This window comes from Protopterus annectens, chromosome 2.part1 (genome assembly GCF_019279795.1).
Source record: "Protopterus annectens isolate FY-2018-M chromosome 2.part1, PAN1.0, whole genome shotgun sequence".
NCBI classification, from domain to species: Eukaryota; Metazoa; Chordata; order Ceratodontiformes; family Protopteridae; genus Protopterus; species Protopterus annectens.
In genome coordinates this window covers 866,194,249-866,221,474 of record NC_056729.1, presented here as the reverse complement: position 1 = coordinate 866,221,474, position 27,226 = coordinate 866,194,249, and positions in this window count along the sequence as shown.

Sequence of the window (27,226 nt, the reverse complement as noted above, 5' to 3'; positions counted from 1 at the left end):
GGGTTGTGGGGGGGAAAAAGGGGGGGGTTTGAATTTAAAAATGGGGGGGGGTTTTTTCCCAGCAAAAAAGGGGGCCCCTTCCCCAAAGGGTGCCGGCCCCCCTCTGGGAAAATGTGGGGGGCCCCCCCTTTGGGGATTTTTTAAACCCCGGGAGGGCCGGGGGGAAAAAGGGGGGGGAAAAAAAAACCCCCGGGGGGGAAAAAAAAAAGGGGGGGGGAAAAAAAAAAAAGGAAACCCTTTTTCCCCCCCAAAAACCCCGGGAAAAACCCCCGGAAAAAAAAAAAAAAATTTTTTAAAAAAAAGGGGGGAAAAAAGGGGGGGGGTTTGTCCGGGTTGTTTTTTGGGGGGTTTTTTAAAAGGGGAATTTTCCCTTCGTTTTTTTTTTTTTTAAAAAAAGGTTGTGTTTTTTTTCCGGGGGGGGGGAAAAAGGGGGGTTTTTAAAACTTTTCTGGGGGTAAAAAGGGGGGAGGGGGGGGCCCCCCCCCCTTGCAAATGCCAAAAAAAAATTTTTTGGGGGGCCCCGGGGGGGGTTTGGGGGAAAACCCCGTTGGGAAAGGGGGGGGGGGGAAAAAAAAAAACAGCTTTTCCCCCCAAAGGGGAAAAACCCCCTTTTTTAAATTTTGGGGGGGAAAAAACCCCCAAACTTTTTAATTTGGGGGGGGGTCCCCGGGGTTTTACTTGGGTTTTAAAAACCGGGGCCCCCCCAAAAACCCCCCCCCAAAAAATTTAATTTGCCAAAAAAAAAATTTTTTTAAAGGGGGCCCCCCCCCGGGGTTTTTTAAAGGGGGAAAAAAAGGGTTTTGGGGGGGGGAAAAGGCAGCCCAAAAAAACCCCCCCCCCCCTCCCGGGGGGGGCTCTCCGGGGCCCCCCCCGGGGGGGGGGGGGGGGCCCCTTTTCCCCCGGGAAGGGTTTTTTAAAATTTTAACCCCCCCCCAAGTGATGGGGGGGGGGAAAAAAAAAAAAAAAACCCCCCTTGGGGGGAAAAAAGGGGGGGCCCCATAAAAAAAAAAAAAACCCCCCCCCCCGGGAAAAGGGGGGGGCCCCCCCTTTGGGGTTTGTCCATTCCAAAAAATTAAAAGGGGGGCCCCCCCAAAAACCCCCAAAAGGGGGGAAAAACCCGGGGGGAAACCCCGGGGAAAAAACCCCCCAAAAAGGGGGTTTGTTTTTAAACTTTTTTGGGGGGAAACCCTTTTCCCCCCGGGGGGGGGGGCCCCCCCCTTTTTGGGGGGGGTTTTTTCCCCCCCAAGGGGGTTTTTTTTTGGGAATTTCCCCAAAATTGTTAAATTTGCAAAAATTTGGGGGGGGTTTTGGGGGGCCCCGGGTGTAAAAGGGGGGAAAACCATTGGGGGGGGGGCCCCCCCCCCCTTTTTTTCCCCCCAAATTTTTGGGGGGGGGGGAAAAAGGGGTTTGGGGGGGGGGAAAAAAATTTTTTGGGGGGCGGGGGCCCCCCCCCCCAAAAACAGGTGGGGAAAAAGGGGGGAAAAATTTTAAAAACCCCTGGGGGGAACCGGGGGGGGGCCCCCCCCAAAAAAACCCCCCGGCGGGGCCCCCCGGGGGGGTTTTTTTGGGGGAAAAAAATTTTTTTTAAAAAAAATTTTAATTTTAAAAAGCCTTTTTTTTCCCCCCCCCGGGGGGGGGGGGTTTTTTCCCCGAAAACCCCCCCCCCGGGCCCCCCCAAAAATTTTTTGGGGGAAAAAAAAAAAACCCCCCCGGAAAAAAAAAAAAACACCCAAAAAGGGGGGGTAAAACCCCGGGGGGGGCCCCTTTTTTTAAAAAAAAAAAAAGGGGTTAAAAATTAAAAAAAAGGGGGGGGCTTGGCCCCCCCCCCCCCGGGGGTTTTTTAAAAAAAAACCCCAAAAATGTGGGGGGGGTTTTTTAAAATGGGGGGGAAAAAAAAACCCCCGGTGGGGGGGGCCCCGGGGGGAAATTTAAAAAAAAGGGGGGGCCCCCCCCGGAGGTTTTCCCCTTTTTGGGGGGGAAACCCAAAATAAAAACCCCCCCCAAAATTTGGGGGGGTTTTCCCCGATGGGGAAAACCCGGGAATTTGAAAAGGGGGGGGGGAAAAATGGTCGGGGGGAAAATTTAAACCATTAAAAAAAAACCCCCCCCTTTTTTTGGGGGGGGGGGCCCCTAAAAGGGGTTTAACCCAAAAAAAAAAAAAAAAGGGGGGGGGGGGAATAAATTTTGGGCCTTTTTGGGGGGGGCCCCGCTTCCCCCCTTTTGGGAAAAAAAAAAACCCCCAAAAGGGGGGCCAAAGGGCCCTGGGGGGGAAAAAATTTTTTGGGGGGAAAAAAGGGAAAAAAAAACCCCCAGGGAAAAAAAAAAAAAACCCCCCCCCTTTTTTTTTCCCCCCCCTTTTTTTTTTTTGGGGGGTTTTTTTGTTTTTTTGGGTTTTTGGGGGTTTTGGTTTTTTTCCCCCCCGGTTTTTCCCCCCCCTTTTTGGATTTTTTTTTTTTTTTAAGAAAAAATTTTTGGGGGGAATTGCAGGGGAAAAAAAAATTTTTTTTTGGGGTTTAAAAATTTTGGGCCCCTTTTTTGGGGGGGGGGGTTTCCCCCCCTTTTTTTTTTGGGGGGTTTTTTTTGGGGGCCCCCCCAAAATTTAAATTTGTTTTTTTTTCCCGGGTTTTTTGGGGGGTTTTAAAGGGGTTTAAAAAAAAATTTTTTGTGCACAAAAAGGGGGGGTTTGGGGGGGGAAAAAAACCCCCCAACCTATGCCCCTTTTTGGGGGGGAACCCACATAAAACCCCCCGGGGGGGGGTTTTTAAAATTTTTCCCCCGGGTTTTGGGGGGGGGAACAAAAAGGGGGGGGGGGGCCCCCCCCCCAAAGGGGGCCCATGGGGGGGGGGGGGGGAAACCAAAAAACCCCAAAAAAAAAGGGGGGGGCCCAAAAAAAACCCCCCCCCCAAAAGGGGAAAAAAAAAAGGGGGGGGTTTTGGGGGGGGGGGGGGCCCCGGGGAAAAAAAATTTTCCCCCGGGGGGCCCCTTTTTTTCCCCCCGGGGGCCCCCCTTTTTAAAAAAAAAGGGGGGGGCCCAAATTAACCCATTAAAAAATTTTTTGGGGGGGAAGGGCCCCTTTTAAACCGGGGGCCAAAAACCCCCCTTAAAAGGGGGGCCCAAAGGGCCCCCCTTGGGGCCGGTTTTTAATTGGGGGGGGGCCCCCCCAAAACCCCAAAAACCCCAAACCCCCCCGGGGGGGGGGGGAAAAACCCCCAAAATAAAAGGGGTTTAAAAATTTAAAAAAAAATTTTTTTCCCCCCGGGCCAGAAAATTTACCATAAATTTGGGGCCTTACGGGGCCGGGGGGAAGGGGGGGAAAAACCCAAAGGGGGGGTTTTGGGTTGTGGGGGGGGGGGTTTTTTTTGGGGGGGGTTTTTGGGGGGGTTTTTTTTTTTTTGGGGGTTCTTTTTTGGGGCCCCGGAAAAACCCCCCAAAAAAAGGGGGGGGGGTTTTTTTTTTTTTCCCCGTCCCCCCCCTTTTTTGGGGGGGAAAAAAGGGGGGTTTTTCCGGGAAAAAAGGGTTTCCCCCTATTTTTTTTTGGGGAAAAATTTTTTTTTTCCCGGGGGGGGGGGGCCCCCCCAAAAATTTTTTTTTCCCCCCCGGGGGGGGTTTTTTTCCCCCCCCCAAAAGGGGGGGGGGTGGGGGGGTTTTTTTTTTGGGGGTTTTTTTTTTTAAATGTTTTTCCCCCCCGGGGGGGGGAAAAAAAAAACCCCCCGGGGGGGAACCTTTCCTTAAAAAAAAAAGGGGGGGGGGTTGAAACCACCCCGGGTTTTGGGGGGGTTTTTTTTTAAAAAGGGGGGGGGTTTTTGGCGGGGGGGGGGCCCCCGGGGGGGCCAGGGGGAAACCCCCCAAATTGGGGGTTTTGGGGCCCCCTTTTTTCCCGGGGGGGCCCCCTTCCATTTGGGGGACACCAAAAAGGAAAAAGGGGCCCCGGGGGGCCCCCGGTTTGGGGGGGGAAAAACCCCCCGGGTTTTAAAGGGGGGAGGCCCCCCCCGGGGGCCGGGGGGGGGGGGGCCCCCCCAAACCCCGGGGGTTTTTTCCCTTTACCCAAAAAAAACCCCCCAAAAAAACCCCCCCCTTTGCCCCCCGGGGCCCCCCCCCAAAAGGGGGCCCCCCCCTTTTTTCCCCCCCAAAAATTTTTTAAACCCCCCCCCCCGGGTTTTTTTAAAAAAATTTTAAACCCCCTTGGGGGGGAAAAAGGGGGGGGTTTTGCCCCAAAAACCCCATTTTTTTTTTTTTCCCCGGGGGGTTTTGTTTTTTTAAAATTGAAACGGGAAACCATGGGGGGGTTTTTTTTAAAAAGGGGGGGGGGGGTTCCCTTTTTTTTTTGTTTAAATTTGGGGGGTTGGGGGGGCCCCCAAAAAACCCCCGGTGGGGGGGTTTTTTGGCCAGGGGGGGGCCCTTTTAAAAATTTTTTAAAAAAAAATTTTTTTTTGGGGGAAAAACCCCTTGGGCGGGGGCCCGGGGTTTTTGGGGGGTTTTTTTCCCCCCTTTTAAAGGGGGGCCCGGTTTTGTCCAGGGGGAAAAAGGGGGCCCCCCCCCCCCCCGGGGGGGCCGGGGAAAAAAAGGGGTTTTCCCCCGGGGGGGTTTTCCCGGGGGGGGGCCCGGGGGGGTTTCCCCCGGTTTTTTTGGTGTTTTTTTTTTTTTTCCCTGTGCCCGTGTTTTTTGGAGCCTAGGAGGTGGAACATGTCCATGTCACCCAGGGGGACATGGGTGTTTTCAGGCACAAACACCAAGGCAGGCGTGTAAAGGGATCCGGGTTTGGGGGGCGTGTGCCTGTCTCAGCACCATCCCTGTGTTGTGGAACTTTGTGGTCCTTGGGTCAGGGTGGGTTGGGACATCCCAGATGTGGCTTTTGGAACATTTGGGCTGTGTGTGGGGTACAGGGGGCTGAACTCCCCGATGTGGTGTGATTCCCCTGACCAGGTGGGTGGGAAAGTCTTCCCCAAACCCCATTGGTGTGATGTGCAAAGGTTTTGAAAGGGGTGGTTGCCCCGCAGTCCACCATGTTAAGGCCCCCTACATTGCTCGGGGGAAAATGTCCTTCCCCCTGGGTGGGCATTTGGTGTGCATGGCCCCTCTGGCACCAGTTATCCTTTCTATGAGGCCCCGGTATGTCCTGTTGATGGGGGTTTGGGGTTTGGGGGGGTGTGCAGCACTGCAACCGTCTGCCCAACCCCTGTTTCAGCACTTGGGGTTTAAAGCCAACAGGAGGGGCCCAATGGCCCCGTGGGGCCCCCTTAGACCACTTTGGGTTTACATGGGACCAGGAACACAAACCCTGTGTGGTGTGTCCTCCATGGGGCAAATGTGTATGCCCCCATAGGGGGGTGAGCCTTTTATGGCCCATGGGGTGGTTTTAAGGCCCCCGGTCAGGTGCTGTGCAAAAAGGGTCCCCCTCAAAGGCCTTAGTGATCCCGACGGGGACAGGTTTTGGGGGGCAGGATCTGCCCTTGGGTAAGTGGGTATGCCATTGGTGTAAACCCTTTTCTGTAATGGGCCCCGTTTGGGTCCCCCAGTTTTAGACAAAGGTTTTGGTGGGGAGGGATGTCTGGCCAAAAAGGGGACACCCTGGTGAGTGGGCCACAGTGCCTATGCCATCCAGGGGGCCAGCCCGGGGCCTGTGACACAGGGTTTTGTGTGGGGGGGCCTCAAAGAGGTTTTGTGGGACACAGCCAGGGACACCATCTGGTCCCCTTGTGTGTGTTCCCCTTAACAGTATCAGTCTCACCCGGGCAACAGTGTTTGGGGGGTAGCCTTTGGGGGGTGCCCCCTTGGGGGGGGGGTGTATGCATGGCTGTCCGCTGGTTTGTTGACAAAGTCTGTGGGTTTAGTGATTTGTACCATTCTGGGTAAATTTGGGCATGCGGGGTTCCCCCTGTTCCCCAGTTGGAAGGCCCCATGGTTGCATTTTCCTCTGCAGTCCCCTCCCCCAGGGTTGGTGTTTATGTGTGATGGGTTTTTTTGGGGATTAACAGTGAGCCTTCCCCGGTATGTATTGCTCTGTCATGTATTGTCCAATGTTTGTCAGGGCAAAGGTGGGGCCCCCAGACCAGTGCCTGAACAAAGGGCCCGATGTTATCATTTTTCGCTTGGGGTGTCAAAAAGGCATTTTAAGGGTTTTAACAGTGTGGCCTGTGACCACTGGCATGGAGGTAGGGGCCCCACTGTTGGCTGTGTGGTTCAGGGGGTCACTTTGGTCTCCCCTGGGTGTTGGGTGCAGGTCGGATTCCCGTGGTTTACATAGGTCTGACATCACCATTGAGGGGTGTACATCCTGTTGGGGGCATACCCCCCGTGTGATACAGAACTGGTTATTTGTGGGTATGGTGCATGGGTTCCCCACAGTCAGGGGTATGGAAAACCCGGGACCCGGGGGGCCTGGGTTTTTCTGGCAGTAGGGGGGTTATGCCCTTTACTGTTTGGGGCACACACTCCCCTGCCAAGGGGGAGGTATCCTGGGTTTTGGGGGGTGGGCTGTCACAACAAACTGTGGGGAGTCCTAACCCTGGAAGATGGTATTGGTGACTGCATCTCTGCCAAATGGAGGGTGTGTACCGTTTGGAAAAGGGTCCCCCCCTGTGTTATGTGGGATGGCCCGAAACGGGATATGGGGGACCCCAGTGCTGGGGGGCTCTACACCCACCAATTTTTGTCACACACCTGTGTCCTCCATACAGGGGGCATTTGAGGGGGGCACCCCCGCCACTGGCAGTGACTGTTTTTCTCCCGGTGTTTCCCCCTTTTAGTGTGGGGGGTAGGACACCCGCCGTGTGCAGTACACTGTTCAGGGGCCCCCTTAAAACCGGGGACAGCTGCCAGCCATACCACGGGGGGGGGCGTGCCAACATGTCACCCCGGGGGGTGGTTGACTACACTCCAGGCACATTTGGGTGACCACATTGAGCCAGTATGGGGGCATCATACATGAGGGTGGGTACTGCCCCGGGGCAGGGACATGCCGGGCCCGGGTCACAACTGGGGGTCATTTCCCGTAATGTATGGGGGGTATGCCACCCGTCTGACACCAACATGGGCAAAGACCGCATACCTGCATGTGGGGGTGATGTGTGGTGGGGTTTGCCCCCATACTGTACACCCTTTTTCAGTATGGTGGGTGGGGGTGGTGTGTCTGGCAGTGGGGCACCCCTTACATGTGTCTGGCATTTTGTGTGGCCTTTGGGGCTGCCAGGTTGCACATGGTTAGCATGTGTTTCATGCCATGCTTTTGGGGCAGTAGCTGTGTTTCTTCAGAGGGCTCTTGGTTTTTGACATGTCCTCACCTCCAGGTATGCATGTGCATGTGTTTTTACACTGTACAGTGCATGGGATGTGGTGTGGTGTTTCCCTGGGGTGGCTTGCGGTCATGGTTGGGACACAGCCCCGTCTGGGATATGTTTCCTGTCACATGTATTATGCATTGGGGGGGGGCTTGTGTGTCCAACACCTGTAACATGGCCCGGACCCCAATTACCCTCTGGGGGGTGTGGGAATTTACCCCACATGCCAGAGGTGTAACATTTTTGTCCGGGGGAAACACCTTGGGTGGGCCCCGGGTTTTAGGGCATGTGTACTCCTTTTTATACATGTACACTTTTGGGTCATGGGGGAGGGCAGGCCTTTTTTGTGGCAGCAGTCAATTTCAAGGAGGTCATACACATAAAACCTTTAGACGGATACATGTCTTGCACCGGTGGACATGTCCCCACATATACTGCAATGCCTGTGGTGGGGCCACAGGCTCGGGGGACAGAGCATCACATACATGGCATAACAGTACAGGTATGGGGACATTTTCCCGGGGTTGCGCTGTGCTGGCTTGACCACAGGTGTCACCCGTCAGCTGTGGTGCACTGTTGCAGTGGTGCTTACCCCGGGATGGAAATTCCCCCCGGGCGTACATCTATGGCCCCACACACCTTTTTGCAGATGGGGGACCTGTTGTGTGGTCCACCCTCACGCTGCACCCGGGCCATGTCAATGGGCTTGCCCTGGCCCGTGGGTCCGGTATGGAAAAGAACTGCAAAGCAGCACCCCTGGATGGTCATGTGTGGTGGGGTGCACAACCCTTTTGCATACATCTCCCGGCAGCAGACATACACTGTGCACACTGCATGGTGGTGGCCCCACATGTCTACAGGGGTGGCGTGTTGCATGTACACACCATCCCCTGACCCCCCTGAGGTGGGACGGGCCCCATGGTGTCATGATGTGTGGCTGGGACATGCCCCCCTTGGTACATGGGCCCCATTCCTGCCACTGTTGGTGCTGGTGCCCACCCCCTCTGGGATTTGTGCAGTTAGCCTTGTGGTGCATCCTGCTCCACCATTTTCCCGCTGTGCCAATATCTGCACTTTGGGGGGTGGTATTACAGTGGCTGTGACATATGGTAACCCCCTGGCCATGGGTTATCATGGGCACTGTCTGTGGGGACATGCGGTTATGCACATGGCGGGGGGAATGGACACACCTGTACCCGCACCCCCACACATTTGGCTGTTTCTGGGGTACACCGTGCCCCTTTTGTTCATGCCACCAAAGCGGCCCCCTGTGGGTATGCATGTGGGAGGGTTGCAAATGTTTAAAGGCACCAAAAGCCCCCGCATGGCTGCACCTGCACATACCGTGTAAAGTATTCCCCCGTTGCCATGTGTGACCTACGTTGTGACATTTTGTCCATGCTGGAAAATGGCTTGGGTTTTTATCACAGCTGTACAGGCAAAAACGGGGATGTGCCCTGTGGCCCACCCCGTGGGGGCATACCACGCTGTGTGCCTTTTTTGTGTATTATGCGTGCTGCATGTGGTACATCACAGGTTTATATGTGCCTCGTGGCCCGAAATGGCCCAAAGTGACATATCCGGCTTTTTTCACTGTGGTACAGCCAGTCATTTTTCCCGTTCAGGCCCCTGGGATGTGGGCACGCCTGTCCATGTATAATGCTTGGTACATCACACCTGTGGGATCATTGATGTACATGTGTACTCTGCCGGCACCGCCCCTAGTCTTCTGGCAAAGTCACATGCAGTTTTTGGGCCGTGAGGCATACTGCTGCACCGATGACATGGTGTGGCATGGGTACAGTGTTCACCGGTGTGTACATGTTCAGCCCGCACCCATGGCGCCTGTGCTGCTTTTGTGTGTTGCTGTGTCCCTTTTTCCCCCCGGGGTGTTGGGTTTTTGGGTGACTTGCGGGTGTGCCCCTCTGCATGGGGGGTGGGGTTTCTGTGTGAGCATGGCTGTGTTTGTGGTGGACACACCCGGGTTTTCTGCCTCCCATGGTGGTTTTATGCATGTCTGCACTGTGCCGATTCTAAGTGTCTGAGCATGCCCAGTGCAGCTGTGTAGATGGACACACTACAGTCACCCCCCTGCATTGATACCCTGCATGCCTGTTTCCCCCCCCCGGGGTCTGTCATGGCGGTTTCTTTTTTGGCTGGCCCCCGGCCCGTCTGCCTCCCATGCCGTGGTGTGTATGTGTTTGTGCCCTTCTGTGTCTGAGCATGGGGCGTGTGTGTGGACACACAGTCAGTGCCACCCGGGCCCACTGCATTGATAAGGGGCATGCCCGTTTTTGCAAATGCCCTCTTTGGGATGGCTTCTGTTGTGTGGCTCACACCGGGGTCCTGTCTGCCTCCCCGCCGCCCCCTGTGTTTCATGTCTGTTGGGGTTCTTTAATGTTAGCTGAGTGAGCTTTTAGTGGGCCCTCAGTAACCGCCCTGGGTTTTCCCGTGGCTGTCCCCCGGGGGAGGTTGGCATGGGCCCGTACACCTGTATACACCACCCCCGGGTGTCTCTCAGGCTGTGGGCCTGGGCCCAAAGACACCTGCATGTGGGGACCATCCTGCTCATATGTGGCTGTCATGCCCCTTGGGTGAAACCTGCGCGGATGTTCATGGGGATCTGTCATGTGGTGTTTATTCATGTTGTCCTGGGTTTTTGGTATTGTGCAGTGTGTTTTCGGGCCCCTTTGGGGTGGAACAGGGTTTATGCGCCTCTTCTTATTCCCTATGGGCCGCATTCCCCTGCAGATGATTCCCCCCCCTAGGGGTATGCCTCCCGACAGTGCTGTGCTCAGTAATCCGGTAGCGTTCTGTAAATGCTTCATGCTGTAGTGAGTTCATGTAGGTAGGCGTGGGTTACCCCGGCCCTTCCCCGTGTGTGTGTGTGTGTGTGTGTTTTTGGGTGCCTCTGCAGATGAACATGCTTTAGGGGGAACACATACCTTGGCTAGCCAGCTATTCTCTTCGGGTGATGTCACCCGCCTAAATACCTCTGACAGCGCTGTGCTCAGTAATCTCGGTAGCGTTCTGTAAATGCTTCATGCTGTAGTGAGTTCATGTAGGTAGGGTAGGTTCGACCCCGGCCCTTCCCTTTTTTGTGTGTGTGTGTGTGTTTCCAGCTGCCTCTGCAGATGAACATGCTTTTTGAGGGAACACATACCTTTGTGCCAGCTATTCTCTTCGGGTGATGTCACCCACCTAAAATATGCCTCTGACAGGGTGTGCTCAGTAATCTCGTAGGGGTTCTGTAAATGCTTCATGCTGTAGTGAGTTCATGTAGGTAGGCGTAGGTTCGACCCCGGCCCTTCCTTTTTGTGTGTGTGTTTCCAGCTGCCTCTGCAGATGAACATGCTTTGGGGTTCAACACATACCTTGGCTTTGCCAGCTATTCTCTTAGTGATGTCACCCGAAGTATGCCTCTGACAGCGCTGTGCTCAGTAATTTTGGCGCGTTCTGTAAATGCTTCATGCTGTAGTGAGTTCATGTAGGTAGGCTAGGTTCGACTCTCGGCCCTTCCCTTTTTGTGTGTGTGTTTCCAGCTGCCTCTGCAGATGAACATGCTTTTAGGGCTTACAACACATACCTATTGCCAGCTATTCTCTTCGGGGGATGTCACCCCCCCTAGAAGTATGCCTCTGACAGGGTGTGCTCAGTAATCTCGGTAGCGTTCTGTAAATGCTTCATGCTGTAGTGAGTTCATGTAGGTGGGGGGGTTCGACCCCGGCCCTTCCCCTTTTGTGTGTGTGTGTGTGTTTCCAGCTGCCTCTGCAGATGAACATGCTTTAGGGCGCAACACATACCCTGTGCCAGCTATTCTCTTTTGGGTGATGTCACCGCCTAGAAGTATGCCTCTGACAGGGTGTGCTCAGTAATCTCTGGGGTTCTGTAAATGCTTCATGCTGTAGTGAGTTCATGTAGGTGGCGGGTTCGACCCCGGCCCTTCCTTTTTTTTGTGTGTGTTTCCAGCTTCTGCAGATGAACATGCTTTTGGCCCGCAACACATACCTTGGTTTCCCGCTATTCTCTTGGGTGATGTCACCCCCTGTATGCCTCTGACAGGGTGTGCTCAGTAATCTTGGGAGCCGTTCTGTAAATGCTTCATGCTGTAGTGAGTTCAGTAGGTAGGGTATTGACTCCCGGGCCCCTTTCCTTTTTGTGTGTGTGTTTCCAGCTGCCCCTGCAGATGAACATGGGTAACACATACCTATTGCCGGGTATTCCTTGGGGGGATGTCACCCCCCTGAAGTATGCCTCTGACAGGCTGTGCTCAGTAATCTCGGGGGCTTCTGTAAATGCTTCATGCTGTAGTGAGTTCATGTAGGTGGTAGGTTGACTCGGCCCTTCCTGTGTGTGTGTTTGTGCCTCTGCAGATGAACATGCGGTTAAAAATACCTTGGGTATTTCCAGCTATTCTCTTTGGGGTGTCACCCACCTAAAAAATGCCTCTGACATGCGGTCAGTAATCTGGGGGCCGTTCTGTAAATGCTTTATGCTGTAGTGGGTTTATGTAGGTATAGGTTGCTCGGGCCCCTTTTTTTTGTGTGTGTGTGTGTGTTTCCGCTGTCTGCAGATGAACATGCTTTTGGTGGCCCCCATACCTTGGGTATTTCCCGCCATTCTTTGGGGATGTCACCCCAAACCTTACATGTGCCCCTTCTGGTGGGTTCTGTAAAAATTTTATCCCGTGTATTCTTTTAGGTTTAGGGTTGGTTTCCCCTTCCCTTGGGGTGTGTGTTTTCCCCTGTTGCAGTGGGAAAAGCTTTAAAACCTACCTTTATTGCCACTTTTTTGGGGATGGGCCCCAAAAGTTAAGTGCTTGTAACCTTCTGTTTTTCATTGTTGTTCTTTGGGGTGCATTTTGGTGTGGTTGTGTGTTACCCTTAGTTTAAAATGTTTTGGGGGTGTAAAACCCGTCATTGAATTCCCTTTTTATGTTGTCCCCCCGTCTTTCCCCTGGGATGGGTGTTTTCCCCGTACCTTATTTGGGAAATTGGGGGTGTAAAACCATGTCCAAAGGTGTGTTTCCAGCCCCCTGCATTTTTGCTTTTTTTGGAAAAACCCGGCCCCCGGGTATTTGGGGGTTTTATGCTTTTACCCTTTTTCATCCCCTTGTTTGTGCCTATTTTGGGGGGTGTGTATGTCACCTGTGCTGTATCTCCCGTTTGTTATATTCCATTTGTGCCCCCATGCCCTTTTGGGAACCCCGCTGTTTTTATGGGTTCACATATTTTCGCACTAAAATTGGGCCCTTGATTACTTTTCCAGGGGCCCCGTCCTGGCCAAAAACCCCAAAACATTTGGTATCTTTGGAACACATTTTTATGACAGGGGGCCCCTAACCCTTTGTTTGGGGCCCCAAGGGGGGATTTTCATTTCTTTGATGGGGGTTGGCCCCATCCCCGGCATGTCCCCTTGGGTTCCTTTTACGCTGGTTTTCCAAGGGGCCTCTCAATACCCGAGAACCCCCGGGGGTTTTGATATTGGTGGGTTGGGGGCCCAGGGGGACCAAAACACATGGGCCCCCACGGTATTAAACCCCTAAAAGGGAAGGGGGTTTATCAGTGGGCACCCATTTGTCCTCTTTCCAAACTGTACCCCTTGGGGTTTTTTTTATTGGATAAAACCAAACCCCATATATTTGTTTGAAACTTTGATTGGGTTATTGGGTGGAAATTCCCCAAAATACCATGGAAATAGGGGGCCCCTTTTAAAAGGTGGATTAAACCCCTCGGAAAGTGTTTTGGTTTCAATTTTTCCCCTTTTTTTTTGCTGGGAAAAAATGGAAAGTGATATTTAGCCTATCTTCTATTTTGTTAAAATCTTTTAGGAAAATTTTAAAGTACAAAATTTATGGGGAAACCTTTGTTAATAGGACCCTTTTTGGAAATTTGTTGTGTTTCATTTTTTCCTATGTGTGGAAAGGTTTTGTTTGCCTAAAGGGGCCCCTTTTTAATGTTGAATTTAAAATGGTTTCCATGGGTTTTTAATCCCAAATTCATTGGGAAGGATGGGGCCCTTTGTATCCATAGGTTTGGGCCAATTTTTTGACTTTTTTCCCATTGGGTTGGTTTTGTGCCATTTTTTTGGTTATTGGGGTTTTCCCCGGTCAAAAAACCCAAAAATTTGTTCCATATGGGGCCGTTTGACCCCAATTTTGCTGGCGTTGAAGTGCCTTTTGGGATGGGGGTTTCCCCAGGGGCACCCCTTTTTTAGGGAGGGCATGATCCCCTTTTCTGGGAAATTTCCCGTGTTATTGCCTTCTGGCTTTTTTGGGGGTTCCACCAGGTTTTGATTTTGGGTTTTCCTTCTTGGGTTATTCCACCATTTGGGGGGTTTTTTGGGCCTACTGGACACTGGTATGGAGCAGTACACATTTCACACCTGCATTTAGCATTAGCCGGTGGATGCTTTGCACAATTAGTGGGGAGTGAGGCACGTGCTACTCCCACATCCCTCCCATGGTGCAGGACAACGTATTATCTGCCAAACAACACCGAGCCACGTTTCTGCATACCCAGGATCCCATGGCTGCAACCCTCGACGGTACCCATTACACATCCGTCATGTGTGTGGGAATGGGATGTGGACGCACCTCTGTGGACTCTACAATCTGGGAATGTCTGTTCATATGTCCTGCATTCCGTGGACAGTTGTCATCAACCTTGAACACGCTGGGGGTGCATATGTCTGGCTGTACCGTAGTCACGGCTGTCAGTTCTTCTGGGTCTCTCGATCGCAGCTGGTTGACATTGCGTACGGATGAATCTTTGGGGTCCTACTATGAACACCATTGTGCATATGTACAGTGTAGACCTTTTTGGACTGTGTCCATCTGGCCGGTGGGTTTGACTGCTGCTGTATGTTCCCCAATCGCGGATGTCTGCTTGCTACCCATATTATGTAGTGCTACGTTAACCAGGTTATTCTAAACTGAAACCGGATGGTGTAAATCCGATGATGCAGGCTAGGAAATGCTTTAACTAATCCTCAGATGTCCCATTAGGAAATTTCCGCCACTGTAATTGTCAAAATGACACAACCAAAACATGTAGATCCTATTAACTCATTGAAGGATGTTCTTTATATGCGTGAACGCCATAGTTTAAGAATCCTATGACTTTCCTAGTTGACGTTGTTGGTGTGCCATTAGTATGTGTTCTGCAGGTCGCCCATTTGTTCCGCAGTATGGTAGCGAGTGATCCCCATTCTCTTGCTGGCAGATTGAGTGCTGTGTATCGCGGTGATACGGGCGGTCTGACTTTGTATGTGGTCTCTACTGTAGTCCCTATCTGTATTCCCTGTGTTATGCCTTACTACAGCTGTGTAATTCCACCAGGTTTGCAGTTATGGGTGCCATCTTGGTTGTCGCTTGTCCATCCTGGGAAATGCCTACTGGACACTGGTATAGGGCTGTACCCATTTCACAGCTGCATTTAGCATTTTCGCGGTGGATGATTTTCATTATTGGTGGGGGTAAGGCATGTGCTATACCCACATCCTCCCACGGGCGGGACAACGGATTATCTGCCAAACAACACCGAGCCCCATTTCTGCATACCCACGATCCGATGGCTGCAGCCCTCGACGGTACCCATTATACATTCTTCATGTGTGCGGGACTGAGATGTGGACGCACTTCTATGGACTCGGCCATATGGGTATTTCTGCTCATATGTCCTGCATTTCATGGACACCTGTCATCAACCTTAAACACGCTGGTGGTGCATATGTCTAACTGTGCCGTAGTCACGGCTGTTACTCCTTCAGCGTCGCTCGCTCCATCAAGTTTATATTGCATACGGTTAAATTTTTGGGTCCTACAATGGACACCGATGTGCATATGTAACGTGTAGAACCTGTTGCACTGTGTCCATCTGGCCAGTGGGTTTGACTGCTGCTGTATGTTCCCCAATCGCGGATGTGTGTTTGACTACACATATTATGTAGTGCTACGACATCCAGGTCTTTCAAACCTGAAACCGAATGGTGTACATCCACAGATGCAGGTTAGCAACTGCTTTACATAATCCTCAGAAGTCACAATAGGATATATCCGCCACTGTATTGTCAAAATAACACCACCATAACATGTGGATCCTATTAATTCATTGAAGGATGTTCTTTATATGTGGGTACGCCATAGCTTAACCATCCTATAACCTTCCTAGTTGACGTTGTTGGTGTGCCATTACTATGTGTTCCGCAGATCGCCCATTAGTTCCGCAGTATGGAAGCGAGTGATCCCCATTTTCTTGCTGGCAGATTGAGTGCTGTCTACGCCGGTATTCGCGCCGGTCTGGCTTTGTATGGGGTGTGTACTGTGGTCCCTATCTGTATTTTCTGTGTTATGCCTTACTGCAGCTGTGGAATTACACGGGTTTGCAGTTATGGGTGACCATCTTGGTCGTGACGTTTGTCCGTCCATGGAATTGCCTACTGGACACTGGTATAGGGCTGTACACATTTCACAGCTGCATTTAGCATTCTCCAGTGGATGATTTGCATTATTAGTGGGGAGTAATGCATGTGCTATACCCATATCCCTCCCACGGGGCGGGACGACGGATTATCTGCCAATCAACACCGAGCCCCATTTCTGCATACCCACGATCCCATGTCTGCAACCCTTGACGGTACCCATTGCACATCCTTCATGTGTGCGGGAATGGGATGTGGACACACGTCTATGGACTCGGCAATCTGGGGAGTCATGTTCATATGTCCTGCATTTCATGGACACTTGTCATCAACCTTGAACACGCTGGTGGTGCACATATCTAGCTGTGCCGTAGTCACGGCTGTCAGTTCTTCTGGGTCTCTCGATCGCAGCTGGTTCACATTGCGTACGGATAAATTTTTGGGGTCCTACAATGGACACCAATGTGCATATGTAAAGTGTAGAACTTATTGGACTGTGCCCATCTGGGCAGTGTTTTTGACTGCTGCTGTATGTTCGGCAATCACGGATGTCTGTTTGAGTACCCATATTATGTAGTGCTACGTAAACCGGGTTTTCTACACTGAACCCAAATGGTGTTATTCCAATGATGCAGGCTAACAATTGCTTCAACTAATCCGCAGATATCCCATTAGGACATTCCCGCCTCTGTATTGTCAAATTAACACGACCAAAACATGTAGATCCTATTGATTCATTGAAGGATGTTCTTTATATGTGGGTACGCCATAGTTTAACCATCCTATAACCTTCCTAGTTGACGTTGTTGGTGTGCCATTAGTATGTGTTCCACAGGTCGCCCATTTGTTCCGCGGTATGGCAGCAAGTGATCCCTATTCTCTTGCTGGCAGATTGAGTGCTGTGTACGCCGGTATCCGCACGGCGGTCTGACTTTGTATGTGGAGTCTCTACTGTAGTCCCTATCTGTATTCCCTGTGTTATGCCTTACTACAGCTGTGTGATTCCACCAGGTTTGCAGTTATGGGTGCCATCTTGGCCGTACGTTTGTCCATCCATGGGAACTGCCTAATGGACACTGGTATAGGGCTGTACACATTTCACAGCTGCATTTAGCATTCTCCTGTGGATGATATGCATTATTAGTGCGGAGTAACGCATATGCTATACCCACATCCCTCACACGGGGCGGGACAACGGATCATCTGCCAATCAACACCGAGACCCATTTCTGCATACCCACGATCCCATGGCTGCAACCCTCGGCGGTACCCATTGCACATCCTCCATGTGTGCGGGAATGGGATGTGGACGCACTTCTATGGACTCGACAATCTGGGGATTTCTGTTCATATGTCCTGCATTTCATGGACAGTTGTCATCAACCGTGGACACGCTGGTGGTGCATATATGTAGCTGTGCCGTAGTCACGGCTGTCACTTCATCTGGGTCTCCCGATCGCAGCAGGTTGACATTGCGTACGGATAAATTTTTGGGTCCTACAATGGACACCAATGTGCATATGTAAAGTGTAGAACTTGTTGGACTGTGTCCATCTGGCCAGTGGGTTTGACTGCTGCTGTATGTTCAGCAATCACGGATGTCTGTTTGAGTACCCATATTATGTAGTGCTACGTAAACCGGGTTTTTCTACACTGATCCCAAATGGTGTAATTCCAATGATGCAGGCTAATAATTGCTTTAACTAATCCACAGATATCCCATTAGGACATTCCCGCCTCTGTATTGTCAAATTAACATGACCAAAACATGTAGATCCTATTAATTCATTGAAGGATGTTCTTTATATGTGGGTACGCCATAGCTTAACCATCCTATAACCTTCCTAGTTGACGTTGTTGGTGTGCCATTAGTATGTGTTCCGCAGGTCGCCCATTTGTTCCGCGGTATGGGCGAGTGATCCCATTCTCTTTCTGGCAGATTGAGTGCTGTATGCGGTATTCGGGCGGTCTGACTTTGTATGTGGAGTCTCTACTGTAGTCCCTATCTGTATTCCCTGTGTTATGCCTTACTACAGCTGTGTGATTCCACCAGGTTTGCAGTTATGGGTGCCATCTTGGCCGTACGTTTGTCCATCCATGGGAACTGCCTAATGGACACTGGTATAGGGCTGTACACATTTCCCAGCTGCATTTTGCATTCTCCGGTGGATGATTTGCTTTATTAGTGCGGAGTAACGCATATGCTATACCCACAACCCTCACACGGGGCGGGACAACGGATCATCTGCCAATCAACACCGAGACCCATTTCTGCATACCCACGATCCCATGGCTGCAACCCTCGACGGTACCCATTGCACATCCTCCATGTGTGCGGGAATGGGATGTGGACGCACTTCTATGAACTCGACAATCTGGGGATTTCTGTTCATATGTCCTGCATTTCATGGACAGTTGTCATCAACCTTGAACACGCTGGTGGTGCATATATCTAGCTGTGCCGTAGTCACAGCTGTCACTTCATCTGGGTCTCTCGATCGCAGCCGGTTGACATTGCGTACGGATACATTTTTGGGTCCTACAATGGACACAAATGTGCATATGTAAAGTGTAGAACATGTTGGACTGTGTCCATCTGGCCAGTGGTTTTGACTGCTGCTGTATGTTCCCCAATCGCGGATGTGTGTTTGACTACCCATATTATGTAGTGCTACGAACCCATGTTTTACTACGATTAACTCAAATGGTGTTAATCTAATGCTGCAGGTTGGCAACTGCTTTAACTAATCCTCAGAAGTCCCAGTCGGACATATACACCACTGTATTGTCAATATAACACAGCCAGAACATGTCGAACCTATTAATTCATTGAAGGATGTTCTTTATAAGCGGGAACGCCAGTGTTTAAACATCCTATGACCTTCCTAGTTGACATTGTTGGTGTGCCATTAGTATGTGTTCCACAGGTCACCCATTTGTTCCGCAGTATGGCAGCGAGTAATCCCCATGTTGTTGCCAGCAGATTGAGTGCTGTGTACGCCGGTATTCGCACGGCAGTCTAGATTTCTATGGGGAATGTCTACTGTAGTCCCTATCTGTATTTCCTTTGTTATGCCTTACTGCAGCTGTGTAATTCCACCGGGCTTGCAGATATGGGTGCCATCCTGGTCGTAGGCTTGTCCATCCATGGGAATTGCCTACTGGACACTGTTATGGCCTGTACACATTCCACACCTGCATTTAGCATTATCCGGTGGATGCTTTGCATTATTAGTGGGGAGTAGGTCATGTGCTACACCCACATCCCTCCCACAGGGCGGGACAACGGATTATCTGCCAAACAACACTGAGCCCCATTTCTGCATACCCAAGATCCCATGGCTGCAACCCTCGACAGTACCCATTACACATCCTTCATGTGTGCGGGACTGGGATGTGGGCCATGTATGGACTCGTCGATCTGGGGATTTCTGTTCATATGTCCTGCATTTCATGGACACCTGTCATCAACCTTAAACACGCTGGTGGTGCATATGTCTAACTGTGCCATAGTCACGGCTATCGCGTCATCTGGTGGACGGTAACGGCTGGATGGAATTCTGTTAGGATAAATTTTTGGGTCCTACAATGGACACCAATGTGCATATGTAAAGTTAGATGTTGCTGGACTGTGTCCAACTGGCCAGTGGTTTTGACTGCTGCTGTATGTTCCCCAATCGCGGATGTCTGTTTGACTACCCATACTACATGGTGCTACGTAAACCAGGTGTTTTAGAACTGAGAACAAATGGTGTTCATCCAAAGATGCAGGTTAGCAACTGCTTTAAATTAACCTCAGGCGTCCCAATAGGAAATATCCGTCACTGTATTTTCAACATAACACCACCAGAACATGTTGATCCCCTATGTATTCATTGAAGCATGTTTTCTTTATAGGTGGGAACGCCATAGTTTACATATCCTAGTTGACGTTGTTGGTGTGCCATTAGTATGTGTTCCACAGATCGCCCATCTGTTCCGCAGTATGGTAGCGAGTGATCCCCATTTTGTTGCTGGCAGATTGAGTGCTGTGTACGCCGGTGTTCGCACGGCGGTCCAACTTTGTATGGGGAATGTCAACTGTAGTCCCTATGTGTATTTCCTGTGTTATGCCTTACTGCGGCTGTGTAATTCCACCTGGTTTGCAGTTATGGGTGCCATCTTAGTCGTACGCTTGTCCATCCATGAGAATTGCCTACAGGACACTGGTATAGGGCTGTACACATTTCACACCTGCATTTAGCATTCTCCGGTGGATGCTTTGCATTATTAGTGGGGAGTAAGGCAGGTGCTATGCCCACATCCCTCCCACGGGGAGGGACAACGACTTATCTGCCAAACAACACCGAGCCCCGTTTCTGCATACCCAGGATCCCATGACTGCAACAGTCATCAGTACCCATTACAAATCCTTCATGTGTGCGGGACTGGGATGTGGACGAACTTCTATGGACTCGACAGTCTGGGGTTTTCTGTTCATATGTCCTGCATTTCATGGACACTTGTCATCAACATAAAACACGCTGGTGGTGCATATGTCTAGCTGTGCCGTGGTCACGACTGTCGCTTCTCCTGGTTGGACGATGAAGGCTGGCAGGTATTCCATATGGGACAATTTTTGGGTCCTACAATGGACACCAATGTGCATATGTAAAGTGTAGAGCTTGTCGGACTGTGTCCATGTGGCCAGTGGTTTTGACTGCTGCTGTATGTTCCCCAATCGCGGATGTCTGCTTGACTACCCATAGTGTGTAGTGCTACGGAAACCAGGTTTTCCAAAACTGGAACCAAATGGTGTACATCCAATGATGCAGGTTAACAACCACTTTAAATAATCCCCAGAGGTCCCAGTAGGGAAGTATAGCCACTTTATTGTCGGAATGACACCACCATAACAGGTAAATCACGAGCACTTTGGCCCGGTCTTACCAGCCATTTGCAAGTGTAATTAGCAGACACATATCAATAAATGTATAATAATACATATTGTAATACTGAAGTTAATCTATGTTATTTGGACAATGGCTTCTGCTATTGACATACGATGCTGTGGGTGTTGCTGGTTACCATACACATGGCTTTCTCAAAGGCCGAATTCACAATTCTGAACACTACTGTGGTCTCCTTTAAGGACCCTGAGCCAGTGGTCAACATTACTCAAGCCACTGCATCACTTACATATGCCTTCTACCGGCACCTACAGGACTGCATGGATCAGGCATTCCCTTACCCAACTGTGGTTCATTGTACCAATGCCAAGCATCCAGTGTGGTGTACCCCAGCCATACACAAGCTGTACAATGAGAGGAGGTGGCTACTACAAGGCAGAGCAGACACCTTGTGAGGTATGACACCCTTGCTCATTATATGTGAAGAGCTACAGGCTGACATGACATAGTCCGGGGCAGGTTCCACAGATATATCTCCAAGGACTCGACAGACAATCATACGGCCTTCATTTGCTATGCTGGACACCTGGGAGGTAACTCCCAGATATGCTCTGACTGGGTTCACAATGATGTGGAGTTTACTGAACATACACACATTGCCAACATACGGGCTGACAGGTTCGGTGAAGACATCTCCACCCCCACATGGAGAGATGTCTGTGCCAGCGGTTTGTGGTCCCCGAATGTTCTGTAACACACGGGTGGGACATGCTCTGTCCAAGGTAGTGAACACAGCATCCATGGCACCAGCTGGTGTCCCGACTGTGTACTCCGCGATCTCATTGAGGAATTAGACCCACAGTTAGGACAGCTGTTTATTCTTAGCCTCACCTCGGGTAACGTACCCAAGTTGTGGCGCACGGCGACTGTAGTCCCACTTCACAGGGCCAGTGCCTCCACTGACCCTGATTATTACTGTCCCATTATCATGAGAAGACTTATCTGCAAAGACATGGGGAAGGATCATACTGCGGCCCGTAGATGACGACATAGGGGACCTGCATACTTTGCATCCAACCCAGTTTTGCTTGGTCAGGGGCGGTTCATGCGTTTAAATCCTGGTTGACGTTTTAGGGACAGTCACTGAGGCCATTGATGAGGGTCATGCAGTCCATACAGCCTACCTCGACCTGGCAAAGGGCTTCAACACAATACCCCCCTTGGGTATCATTGATAAACCCATCGGCTTGGACGTGAACACGTACATCGCAGGATGGGTTGCAAACTGGCTAGGTGACACAACCCACGCGGTCATAGTTGCTGGCAGCATGTCGGACTTACTGCCTGTCACAGGCGGTGTCCCACGGGGCTCTGCCCTGGGTCCACTCTTTTTCTACATCTACATTTCCACAGTACAAGCACACACAGGGGTGTTATGGCTGACATTGTTTGTAGATGACTGCGAACCGGGTGCCATAGTGGGATGGACATCTGACACAGATATCCGTCAAAGGGGCCTCCCAGATATGGATGTCTGCTGTCAGGGACATGGCCTACAGCTGAATGCCAGGTGATGCATAGTCATACCCATCGGGAAGAACGAGGTCACCCCGGTCCGGCATATGGGTGGCAGTCCACTGAGCACGGGGGGAATTACCAGGGATCTGGGGACCCAGGTTGTCAGTCAACATTCGTTCGACACACACGTTGCTATCGTGGTTTGGTAGAACTTCTACATTGCCCGCCTGATCGTGCAGGGATTCACATCTAGATCAGGGTAGGTCATCGTCTCCTTGTACTCATTACTTGTTACACCTATGATTGAGTACATTGACCCATTCGGAAGGTATCTGGCCCGACACCTACAGCAGCTGGGAAGGCCCCATAGGTTAATCGTCAGACAGATGCAGGGTGTCAGGGATTTGTGTTATGCTGTCCCACTGTAAGGACTCCTGCTCCATTCAGTCACATACCTCTTGTTCAGTGTTGACCTGTGCCTGACATACGAGGCCATGTCGACCCATATTTGATGACTATGCTTCACCTACTGGATCTACATCCCTCGGAACCACAAGGGCAGGTGACGTGAACCTTGACACGGTCATTAATAGAATGTGTTGGAGTGACACATACATCACCCAGACACTCACTATGCTGTGGATCTACATCACAGTACATGTGAGGCAGAGAACCTTGCTAGCCTTGTTTGAGGGGGATCTTGTCCGTTGGATGGGGGATTGCGGATATACCCCAGGGATTACATCATTGTCACTGCTTGACAGAGGTACAGCAATATAATAGGCATTTATCTCCAGACCAGAGGGTTGGTGAAGGAAACCTAACTATGGCCTATGGTTATGGCTGCCCTTGGGTAGATAGCCTACTCTGTACCTATGGACCTATAACCCTATGTTCATAGTTTGTCCCATTCACACTTGTCTATCCCCTATCCTCTTTCTCATGTGTATATTTCTGTGGCACGTGATTGAACTCTGTATTACCTGCAGGTATACTGTCTATAGTGCACATATGTCACGGTTAATTACAGTGTATCTGTGTACCTACCTCTGTGATACTGAGGACTACCACACATCCTTCACAGCATTACATGCATATGTCCATCCTATTATTCTTTGGCCTAAGGGGGGGGTGTTAAGGTAACGCTTACATGTGTCCCTGTTTGTGCGCGCGTCATGGTGGTCTTTGACCAGCCTCCGTTGCTGTCGTGGGATGGACGGTGGTGTTGGTGTGTGTTTGGCATGTGTTTTCACTGCCGGTACATCTGTGGGAGGTTAGGTTGGCACATGTTCCTCTTTGCAGGGGGCCCCATCCTGGACTTTTGTGTCATGCATCTACACTTGGCACGTGCCATATGTCCTGTGCTATTCCCACAGTCGTGTATACCTTCATGCATTACTACTGCGTGTTACTGGCTGTTTGTATGTGGTACACATGGCTATTATGGTGGATGGCTTGGCCTATTCCCATGCTATGACATACCCATCCATCCAGGCATATGCATGTTATTCCGTCCTTTGCGTTGGCCGTGGGTGTTTGGCCGTCCGGCAACGCTACTCTCAACATGTGATGTCCCACCTTCCCCTTCTGTGCCTGTGGCACCCTGTTAGGGCGTCCTGTTTGGTAGGCAGGTGTTCCGCTATATGTGTTGTGTTTGACATGTCTGCATAGCTAATCATCGGTACGGTGGCTGAACATACCACCTTGTCCAGATGTGTACAGTTATGGGCACCGTGGTGTGTGCACGCCTATGGGGTTTCGACAGGTCCATACCACATGCTGGATGTACACATTCTGCCGACACATTCACATGCAGCCATTTGGATATCTGTACCTGAGGCGGGTTGTTAACGTGTGGGGTACATATTTGCCCGCGTGGCACTGCCTAGGACAATACTTCTTACCACATTTCAGGTATGCCCATTGTGTGTAGGTGTAACTGCGCAAGGCTGCTAGCTGGGTTGGGTGCACGGTCGTATGTGGGTGCGGGTTACATGCTATGGCGGGGCTGTTGTGTATTACATTTGCATGCATGAGTTCTGCTTCTGGATATTACGCTTAGACATACGCCGTCCTATGTGTATGCGACGAGCACGTTGCTGGGTGTGGTACATGTTGCTATGCACATGTTTGCCTGTGTTTAGGGTATCTTGTTTCCTTCTTGTTGTTATATCGACACGGCTACCCGGCTGTGTACTCTCACTACTGCTGGTGACCATGCCCATGTCGCTACTTCTATGTCGGTGCGGTGCGCTGACATGCTGCGGTACACCTTCACTGGGTATGCCCACTGACAGTGCATTGCGGGACGGACATGGTATTACACGTATCCTTTGTTCCTTGGACGGGTACACTTAGGACTTTGTGGGTTAATGTTTGGTTCTCCGTTTTGTTGGAACGGGTACTATGTTGCATAGTCTGCGTACGTTTCATTCTCCGCGGGCCCTGGCTGGTGCAGTTACTATTACAGGCGGACTGTGGAAGTCAGCACTTTAGGTTGCTCATCACCTGCCGGCTTGGCCACGCCTCCGGACGCATCCTACTTGGGCTCGCTCACGTGCCCTACGCACGTGTCTGTGGTTGCGGTGCGCACTCATTACTATGCATATGGCGCTGCTACGCCGACTATTCACTGCACCACCGGTGCAAGCCTTACACCGGCCTTGCGCCGAGCTTCATGAATCCCGGGGATTGTATTAAAATACAAAGAGCACAAATTAACCATATACCAAGCATAATAAATGTAGAGGGGAATAGGGGCATCATATATTAGTGGGACAATCCAAAACATGTTTTTTTGTGGAAAAGAAGGACATTTGATAAGTAACTATGACAAATAAAAAATGTTATATTTGTGGGGAAATTTGACAAGTTGCAAATAAAATGTAAATTGAGATGTTATAAATGTAACACAATTGGACATTTATAGATGGATTGCAAAAATGAAAATAAGAGTAAGGAAAAAGAATAAGAAAGATCAGAAAATGAACAAAGAGAAGACGTTTTAGAAGTAGAAATAGAAGAAAAATAGATGAGGAAAAATAAACAATAAAAAGGACATAGAAGAAGGTACTGAAATAAGTAATGAAGAAGACATAAATTGTGAGGTAGTAAAAGAAAAAATCTATTGGTAAAAGAGTAAAATACAGAAAAAGAAATTTTAAAGGAACAAGTACAAAAGAAAAAAATATATATGCAGCTACTGACTGGAGTTTGTATAATGGTTAATGTGTTTTACTGATAAACACAAGTACAGTGTTTGATTCTCACCTTTGGGAAGTAAATTGGCTGGGCTTATAATGACCTATTAAGAAAGCTACCATAGTAATTATCCATGAACCTAAGGAAAATGGAAAATGAAAAGTTTAGAGTCCTTTCTGTAAATGTAAATAGTATTAAGAATATAATGTGAAGAATATAAATTTTGGAGTGGTATAATACATGTGATGCAGATTTAATTATGTTAGAAGACACACAATTTATAATAAATGAAGAAAGATTACAGACAGAGAAACTATGGAGAAGAAAAATAATCTGGAATCTGGGAAATAAAAGATGTAGCTGTATTCTATAGAAATACAGTAAAGATATTAGGTGTAACTTTAGCAAAAATGGTAAGATTTACCATTGTAGATTTAAAATGGACATCACATGTTATACTAATTGTAAAGAATGGGAAAGCTTATGTCATTAGATTTTAGACTATCTAGTGATAAATATGAATACTATAATAACAGAAGACTTTAATTGTTATTTAAGAGGCAAATGTAAAAGAAAGGAAATTATATAAAACATTTTAGACATTATAAGATATGGTAAGTTAAAATGTGCAGACAAATGGAATTACATGGACTTAGAAAAAGGGTGTGTATAGAACTGAAATATATTATTTTGTAGTATCAGAAGGTTTAGTTATAGCAGAAGGGGATGTAGTTAAAACAGGATTTTCTGATCATCTTGCAATATGGGTAAAGATAAAAGAAAACGGAATATATAAATATAGGCAAAGGAATAAAAAGGATAAATGAAAAAGCATGGAATAAAGAAGGAAAGAGATTAGTAATACAGTTATGGAAATATTATATTACTATGAGAACATTTTATAAAAACTGGACTGAAAGGTGGGTGAGATTTAAGGAAAAATATAAAAATGGATTTTACAGTGGCAATATGATACGCAAAAAGTAGAGAAAGAAAAATAAGAAAGAACAAGTAATGATGCATTGGAATATTTAGAACATAATGATAAACAGTACTTTGATAAAGAAAAAGAACTATATGAAATAAATACTTGTTGGAACACGGGCTAAATTCTTTGTTAGGCTTGTGAGGGCCTCAGGGCCAGTAGCCTAGTAACTTCCTATGATCCTATGATAAAGAAATACAAGAATTGTTATATAAGCAAAGATATTTTTACAAGGAAAAAGAATAGTATTGGGTTACTTAGATTAGTAAAGGAAGATGCTAGTGTAAATCTTTAAAAATTTTAGTAAAAAAAACATAAAAAGCAAAAGTTAACAGAAAAATAGATTTTGAATGAATGGTTAAATGAAGTTTTTATAAATAGAAAATTATGTAATGGAATACTTAAATTCAAATGGAAGAAGGAAGATAGAAGAGAATTAAAAACTGGAGATGATAGTATTGGAATAATAATGATAACAAGATCTTTATGAAAAAAAGCCAACCAGATTTCAAACCTAAATGGAAAATATTGTGGAAGATAGTACATATTGCATAAAGGGGAAGGGTTATCAAGAATTATTACTGATAGAGAAATTGTGAATGATATGAATAGAAAAGAAAAAGCAAAAATCACAATAGGAGAACTCAGTGAGGCATTTGACACAACTGAACATGAAATCTTATTGATAATATTGAAAGAATATGCTATAAATGAGAAAGTTAGGCAATTACGTATGTCAGTGTATAGTAATAATAATCATAAAGTAAAAATGTTTGTGAATGGCTGGTTAGGCCAAGTTGTACATATGAAGAGTGGTGTAACACAGGGATGTCCAATGAGTTGTAAACTCTTTGCATTACTTATGAATGCAATAGTATGTCAAATAAATTACAAAATGAAGGAAGTGGAGTATATAACACCTGAAGGTTAAGAAT